We start from the raw sequence: 7,189 nt of genomic DNA on the forward strand, positions 1-7,189 counted from the left end.
GATTCGAAATCAGCCACTAATTTTGTCGACAATGCAATTCTGAATCAACCACTCCAACTCTTTGAATCATGAAATGAAGCTATAGACAATTGTAGAGCGAAGAGTATCAAAGCAAGAATGCAAATTGAGTATACTAAAGACAAAATCACGGTTGTATAAGAAACTAAAAATCAGTGTTTTCTATATTGATATAAAGTTGAATCGCGAATAAATATAATTCAAAGTAGTTTAACGAAATCTGGTCCAAATATGTTATTTCTATTGTTTCGAGCTATAGACAATTGTAGAAAGCGAAGAGTATCAAAGCAAGAATGCAAATTGAGTATACTACAGACAAAATCATAGTTGTATAAGAAACTAAAAATTAGTTTTGTCCATATTGATATAAAGTTGAATCGCGAATAATTATAATTAAAAGTAGTTTTACCAAATTTGGTTCAAATATGTTATTTCTATTGTTTATCGACAAAAGCGAAACAATTTTGAACAGTTCAACCATAAAACTCAAATCAATTATATCGAAGGATAGACTTAATTGACCAAAGTCACCAACAATATAAGATCAGGCCTCATAGTCATAATTAAAATCCAATGATTGCCCAGGAAGAGAAATTGAGAAATGAGACCTAGATCGTGTAAGATATTTCAACAGATTAAGCGTGGCCTTTTCGGGTGGTCTTTTGGCTGGTTTTAAAATTCGACATCTAACGCCTTCACTTTTGAGTTCTCCGTGTGTGGCGAATTGGCGTGAACCTTAATACCACTTTTACATTATCAGCCCCTGTCTAAACTAATAATAAGCAGGAAGCTTATATAAGATAAAAATTAAAAAGGATACTTGTATTAATAGCAAATAGGTTATGTGTTACATAGTGTTAAAAATATATATCAAGTTCCAAGGAGAATTAAAAGGAAGCTTTGTTAGACTTCACTCTTTTATATTTAGTTCAAAAATCTAAAATGAGTGAGTCCATCTACCCACCATTGTGCAGTTCCTTTGGCCATGGCTTTGATGCATAAGCCCTCCCTCTTCAAGTAAGGCTAAGGAGTGCATGAGCTAATGTAGTAGTAGCATCACGATAATACTCAAATATAAGTCCATATTTGGCATGAGTAAAGCGAACCGAAAACAACATATCAAAATTTATAATATAATAAAGAGTTCATGATAGGGTGGGCAGTAAAACTTGAGCAATTTGAATAATATCATATCATTAACTTGGGAAGATAAGATATTAATTAATGAGTGGGTGGGGGCTGCTTATCCTACAATTATTCGAAAAAGAAAGAAAAATAAAACATGAAAACTGCCTACACGAAAATGTGAAAGGAATAATATTAAGATCAAACTATAAAGTCATACCTAAAGGCACAATCGCATACCTGTAGAAGGCTACGGACTTTCTGTACTAACCGTTGAATCTTGATTAAAATACTATGATCTTTTATATTAGCAAATGCATTTATACAATACCCATGGCAGAAATGGCTCCCTATGATTATGGATTGTAAATCAGTGCATGATAAAACAGGTAGTATTGAAGTTATGAACACGTGTTTCTACACTTCGCCAAATATCAAATAATATCAACAACATCATAATTGTCCCTAGAGGAAGAATATTATCACATTTCTTTAAAAAAAAAAAAACTATTCAAACAAATAGTGTATGGTTCCGACATGTTCAGGTTGACCAATACCATAATACTAAAATTTTAATTAAAAGGAAAAAAAAAATTCAGCAGACTATCTATAGTGATGATACAAACTTTACCACCTCTCCTTCAATTAGAGTTGCGATCCGCCATTACCATAACCTAATTCTTCATCTCAATAAAATTAAAGCTAAAATTTTGATAGTAAAATATTTGACTGGTTCTCGTCTATGATCTGTTAAAAATGTCCGATAGAAGGGACATGAAGAAAAATGACAAAAAAAATCTACAATATTAATCATCATGCCATGTATACCTAATTAGAATAGATAATACCGTCAATATGAAGATAAATATTAGCAGAGAATATTTACCCATTAAAACATCACATAACTATACAATAGCATTTAACAAAAATAAGCAATGAATATGATTGCTTTCTCAATGATGGGAGCATATTTGAACACCTTCACACAAAAAAGAAGGAGAACACAAATTATATCCACAAAAAAGCATTAGACATTTCATACCTGGACGTTTTCAATTTATTCAAGAATTCTTGCAACAAAAGATTTGTCATCCTGAGTTCAATGAAGAATAGCTTAATCAGTTATTCAATATAGATTTGATTGTGGTGTGGACTTTCAGGTGAAAACAAAACACATAAGAGGAGATTACTTACTTGTGAGAATACCTTCCAGCGATGGATTGAGATGAATTGCAAAAGAGAGAGGTGAGATTTGATTTAAAGAGATACTACCTGAGAAAAATAATGACTTCAGGATTCAGGCTTTAAGACGAATTTCAATGAGGAGATTGTGAAAGGAATAATATTAAGATCAAACTATAAAGTCATACCTAAAGGCACAATTGCATACCTGTAGAAGGCTACGGACTTTCTGTACTAACCGTTGAATCTTGATTAAAATACTATGATCTCCTTATATTGCGCCAAATGCATTTTATACAATACCCATGGCAGAAACTGCTCCCTATGATTATGGATTGTAAATCGATTGCACGCGATAAAAATAGGTAGTAATGAAGTTATGAACACGTGTTTCTACACTCGCAAATATCAAATAATATCAACAACATCATATTGTCCCTAGAGGAAGAATATTATCACATTTCTTTTAAAAAAACTATTATTGAGATAGTGTATGGTTCCGACATGTTGGTTGACCAATACCATAATACTAAAATTTTAATTAAAAGGAAAAAAAAAAATTCAGCGAGACTACCTATAGTGATGATACAAACTTTACCACCTCTCCTTGAGTAGAGTTGCCACCGCCATTACCATAACCTAATTCTTCCTCTCAATAAAATTAAAGCTAAAAATTTTGATAGTAAAATATTTGGTGGTTCTCGGTCTATGATCCTATTAAAAATGTCCGATAGAAGGGACATGAAGAAAAATGACAAAAAAATCTACAATATTAATCATCGCCATATATACCTAATTATAATAGATAATACCGGTCAATATGAAGATAAATATTAGCAGAGAATATTTACCCATTAAAACATCACATAACTATACAATAGCATTTAACAAAAATAAGCAATGAATATGATTGCTTTTCTCAATGATGGGAGCATATTTGAACACCTTCACAAAAAAGAAGGAGAACACGAATTATATCCACAAAAAGCATTAGACATTTCATACCTGGACGTTTTCAATTTATTCAAGAATTCTTGCAACAAAAGATTTGTCATCCTGAGTTCAATGAAGAATAGCTTAATCAGTAATTCAATATAGATTTGATTGTGGTGTGGACTTTCAGGTGAAAACAAAACACATAAGAGGAGATTACTTACTTGTGAGAATACCTTCCAGCGATGGATTGAGATGAATTGCAAAAGAGAGAGGTGAGATTTGATTTAAAGAGATACTACCTGAGAAAAATAATGACTTCGTGGTTCAGGGCTTTGAGGCTAATTTCAATGAGGAGATTGTAGAATACAACCTATTTCCAAAAAATAAATCAATTCAGATTGAATAGAGAATTTGATGAGAACAAAAAAAGCGAATGAAAGAAAGACACTTCCAATTTTCTGTCATTCTTAGTTCAGTATCCAATAAAACAATGAAAGTAAACGGACAATTATAGAGCACGACAGCAGAGAGAGAAATTACCTGCCTGAAAGAGGAGGGCTTCACAACTGAAATTATTTGTCATTACACATTATCGATCACCTTGAACACATTATCTTAAACAAAGTGTTTCTCCAACTTCAAACATATATTTTGATCAGCCTATAAAACTATACCGGGTAAATATGGCAAACTAATTAACAAATCTTTTAGTGACTGTAACATAGGAAGCCGACATTGCAAATCAGAAGCAAACAAATCTGAACTGACGAACAAATGCGTGTACATTACATTTATAAGCGACTAAGCAAATGGTTTTAATTATTTAACAAATATCTTGCGTTATCGGGTGTGCGTTAGTGAGAGAAGAACTTGCAGACATAGAGTAGGTATTGAAAACACGCGAAATAGTATAAAGACAACAAAATGGTCGACGCACATTGTCCACGCAACTAAAATGGTCTGTGTGAGCCAGATTTTGTGTTTAACCAAAATTTCAGCTCAAAACCAATTAATAAGAAAAATAGTTGACTATTTGGGCGTGATGTGTTAGGCACCCGATAACCACATATAAACATCGGGCTAAAATAAGAAAAGCGTGCCAACCGAAATATTAAGAAGATATACACATTTCAATATCTGGAACAACAAACTCCTCGATGGCATAAGAATTATGACATACCGGAGATATCAAGTAAGCCTCGGGTAGAATGGGGTCATCGACTTCTTTGGAGTTTCAGGCTTAGGCTATCGATCACTTGTTGATATGCATGGTATCTATGTAGGGAATCTTTTGGGCAGTAAAGGGAACTTCACGGGATCATATTTGGCTTCAATGACTTGTAAATATCGACTTGCTTATTCATAGATTGATTACTGTTAGTTGGTTAAGTTAAATTATGAGGGGAAAAAAGAGAAAGGAATGGATTCATAAGTGAATAAGTTTTGATGGATTGCAGGAAGCTAGGAAAGTTGCGGCCGAAGGTACTACTTTTCGTGTGCCCTAGAAGTGTCCTCGGAAAAGAAGAATTTAACACTGGACACTTCTAATATGATGTAACCTTAGCTATTGTACTGACAACACACATTTGGGCCTTAACTTGCTCAAGTATCTCGATAATCTTGAAGATGAACTAACGAAAAATGCAATTTAGTTAGTGAGTGAGAGAGATGATGCAAACAATTGGATTACTCTGCAAGAAGTTGCAAGAGAAAGAATTGGAGTTGGAGCATTCGAACTATAAGAAAAGAAATGGTTGAGAGAATGTATAAGCGGTGGTGACAATGGAAATTTGGATCCGTGTAGCTCAGAAAATTACAAACAAGCAAGAGTGAGTGTCAGAGTTATAACCTCAAGGGAGTCATTACAATTTACACACCGAGGAGCGGACCAACCGAAAAGGGTTGTGGGAGGTAGTGAGGTTGAATATGCAGCTTCCTCTCACATTGACCAAAATAAGTGCCCTATTCAGATTCCACGTAAGTTACACCCACGAGAAAAAAAAACTGAAAGTGTTCGGGTGTATCATTCTTTTTGATAGTTTGAATATTTTATCGAATACACCCTTTATTATCTCTTTCCATCGTTAGAAACCACACCCACGTAATAAATTATGACATACCCGATCCATTAAAAAATCGCCCAAAGCATGTCCAATGATAAAGGTGTTTTCAAAACCTGCATGAAAGAATTCTTTAAAACCCGCATTAAAGAATTTAGAAATTTTGAGAGAGATCTATTGCAAGGGCTGGTCCTTTTTGCAGAATTTAGAATTTAGAAAAACCTCTAAATTTGCAGAGAAATTTAGAAAATGGAAGAAGAAACGAAAATGATCGGTCCTTTTTTGCGCTCCAAGTCCGACCAGAGGTTGCTAGCCATGGTCATCTTCGGCATCAATTTGACGTGATCCAAGAAACAAAAAAAATTACACGAAATAATAGAGGAGATAAGAACAGTACCTGAGTGGAATACAGAGAGTGAAGTACTAACGGTGATTCGAGAAAGATAGAGGGCTGAAGGAGAGGAAGAGCGGGATACGAAGGGTTTTGAGACTTGATATAATTATGCCTAATTAATAAGGGAACTTTTCAATTATATAATTGGTGCTAATTTCTAATCTTGCGCACACTCACTATACCGCGTCCTGACTTTTGATTTATCCACCCTTGGATGGAATCCCAGCCGCGAGTCAGGAAAGCGAGCTATTTTGTTAAGTTGATATCCAACCAAATCTTAGAACAGTTGTAGTATAATATCTGGACCATTTTCCTGGACATATTAAATGCGCACAATTAAAATTGTAGTTAACGATATATGTGTTAAAAGCAGGAGAAATGATAGTTACTTTTCACATGTGAATCAATATGAGATAGTTCTTGTTCAGTTTTTTGTAGAATTGTTGTTGCTTCACGATCAAATGCTATAACTTTTGCGGTAGATGTTTCGTCTTTGATCTCCATTCTTAGATGGTACCTACGCAATATAAGTTAATTATAGCATATCAATAAAGAAGTTGTTAAGCCTTAAACTTACTTTTCTTCTAGTTCAACAAAGCCATGGTTTGCGCATTTGTAACTGCTTTTGGTGTTATCAACTCTTTTTCTGCATTGTGGGCATGCATTGTAAGACCATCCCTAGTCATGAAGTATTTTGGAAATAGTTGCTTCACATGTAAAATGTATTTGATGCAAGTAACATGGTTTGTTGTATAGGACATGGAATAGATAAGAGTTGAAACTATAAATGAATATAATTTGATTGATATATACCTTTGATGAAGGATCATTAACTGAAGCAATTATATCTGATAGCGTTTTTCTGTTCTGCGATGATATGTGTTTAGTGATTCTTGGCAATGTTTGAGGAGGCTCATGTATTGGACTGAAGAGAGACAGAATAGTCGATGGAATAATTGAGCACAAAAACAAATCAATCAACATTTCCATTGTTTATCATATATATAGGATTAATTTATGTTACACAAACTTTCTTATTGAAGATATGATGTAGGCATAAGTATAATAATATTTCTGTAAGGAATTAAAAGTACTTGTTAGTGTTTGGGAAAAAAAACTAACAGTAAGACTTTTGAATAGCTATAGCTTAAGGCCACGTGATTCCTTAGATTAAAAAATAGCATGTAAATGCAAATTGGAAATTTAGTTAAATGGACATTTGTAGTTGAAAGTGCATGTTTATGATATTTGTAACATGGGGAATTTTCAAATTCAGATATAGTCTTGTTGTAGTCGTTGATGACAAAACGAATTCAGCATATTCATCTATAATATGTTAAGCATTGGGTAACTTAAATGATAATTGAATACGATACAATATGATTAATGTTAAATTTCGAGTGAATAAACATACCATTATATTTAACGCTTGTAGAAGTGACAATTAGAGTTGCTGCATTATTCCAATTATTGT

The 7,189-nt window shown here is 33.4% G+C and overlaps 2 long non-coding RNA genes across 2 annotated transcripts; both read right to left on the reverse strand.

Moving 5' to 3' along the window:
• Positions 1-1,453: 1,453 nt before the first annotated feature.
• On the reverse strand, positions 1,454-2,610 carry LOC147480758 (uncharacterized). Its single transcript, XR_015205603.1, has 4 exons — positions 2,534-2,610; positions 2,338-2,415; positions 2,186-2,236; positions 1,454-1,493 (listed from the first exon to the last, which is right to left on the reverse strand). It is a non-coding gene; the product is annotated as an uncharacterized LOC147480758 (long non-coding RNA).
• A 6-nt stretch (positions 2,611-2,616) lies between these two features.
• Positions 2,617-3,923, reverse strand: LOC147480759 (uncharacterized). Its single transcript, XR_015205604.1, has 4 exons — positions 3,802-3,923; positions 3,483-3,560; positions 3,331-3,381; positions 2,617-2,647 (listed from the first exon to the last, which is right to left on the reverse strand). It is a non-coding gene; the product is annotated as an uncharacterized LOC147480759 (long non-coding RNA).
• Positions 3,924-7,189: the final 3,266 nt, after the last annotated feature.

This window comes from Coptis chinensis, chromosome 8, assembly GCF_015680905.1.
Source record: "Coptis chinensis isolate HL-2020 chromosome 8, ASM1568090v1, whole genome shotgun sequence".
Taxonomy (NCBI): Eukaryota; Viridiplantae; Streptophyta; class Magnoliopsida; order Ranunculales; family Ranunculaceae; genus Coptis; species Coptis chinensis.